This window comes from Gekko japonicus, unplaced genomic scaffold, assembly GCF_001447785.1.
Source record: "Gekko japonicus isolate JY-2015 unplaced genomic scaffold, Gekko_japonicus_V1.1 scaffold4159, whole genome shotgun sequence".
Lineage (NCBI taxonomy): Eukaryota > Metazoa > Chordata > Lepidosauria > Squamata > Gekkonidae > Gekko > Gekko japonicus.
Window position 1 is genome coordinate 10,129 of NW_015166559.1, and position 1,301 is coordinate 11,429.

At 46.5% G+C, this 1,301-nt stretch overlaps 1 protein-coding gene across 1 annotated transcript in view; it reads right to left on the minus strand.

Annotated features, from left to right (window-relative positions):
- LOC107111386 (neural cell adhesion molecule L1-like) overlaps positions 1–1,301 on the minus strand; it is a gene marked incomplete at its 3' end in the record, with an annotated part of 97,915 nt that overhangs the window by 6,907 nt on the left and 89,707 nt on the right. The window lies entirely within an intron of this gene.

Below are 1,301 nucleotides of genomic sequence, written 5' to 3' on the forward strand. Positions count from 1 at the left end.
AGGAGAAGGCTTGGCGGCCCAAGTTCAGGCCTCGGTGCCGGGGGGGAGGAGGGAGAAGACTTTGTGGGCCCAGTGGCTGGGAGCTGCGCGGGCCTCGCCGTTGGTGCGGGAGGGGCGGGGGAGAAGGGGAGAAGGCTCACCTGCGGCTGCTTCCTTCTCCTCCACATGGAGCTCCCCCCCCCGTGAGTATCATAAGTTCCCCTTCTTGTAACAATTCTATTTCCCTCATAGAATTCAATTGAACATTAAATCTCCTCAGCAATCTTTCTCTCAGAGTTTTCTTTCTTCCCAGGATTTTCTATCCTTTGGGACAAGTCCTTCACCTCAGAATGTTTTATATCCCTTGAGTCTTTTCCCTTCCTCAGAATGTTTTATCCTACCTCTGCCACCACGTGAGACGGTACCTCTCTCTTATTTTGTGTGGTTAGGTGTGATGTAGCGTTAAATTTCTTGTTGTTTCTTTCTCTCGCTCAAAGTATCTGTCGCTGCCACCAGGAATATAATTCCAGACTCCACCTGGTGACTTTTATATTCCAGCTTTACAAAAGAAAGAAAACATTCTCCCTGTATAAGTTTCTTCACAAATACCCATAATTTTACAAATATCTGTCATGCCACTCTTTGTAATTGTTGCCAACGCCAGGTTGAGACATTCCTGGAAATTTGGGGGCATTATTTCCTCACAACCACCCTGTTAGGTAGGTCAGTCCTATTGCAGATTTGGGATGGAGTCTGAAGACATGGTGGAGGTGAGACTAGCACCAAAAATTCTTTTAGTCTGTTAAAGCTAGACTAGGACAGAAATGAATACCAGGACTCAGTCTTGAAGCAGGCACCTGTAAGGATGAAAAAGAGAATATCTCTAGGTATGTGCAGGGTGCATTTCCTCTTAGTTGTGGGGAGGGGGAACGGAAAGGAGTTTGTAAGCCGCTCTGAGACTCCTTCGGGTAGTGAAGGGCGGGGTATAAATCCAATTTCCTCCTCCTCATAGTAGTAGTAGTGGTAGTAGTAGTAGATTGTCTGAAAATGAATCAGCATGCCTCTGGCTACAGGCAGGGACACTAGAGTGCCACCAGCCCCAATCCTACAGTGACTCTGCCATTGATGTACATAAGTAATATGGAGAGAAATAGATACCCGCTGGGAAGGGGAAGTGGTTTTTAAAAATAAAACTTGGAGAAGGGTAGAGGAGTACAACAGGCTCTTGGAAATGTAGATACTTTCTTAGGAGTAGAGTTACCAGCTCGCAAAAGAGAAGGAGCCTTTTCCCTTCAAAGGCACCACTGACACTGGAGACAGTA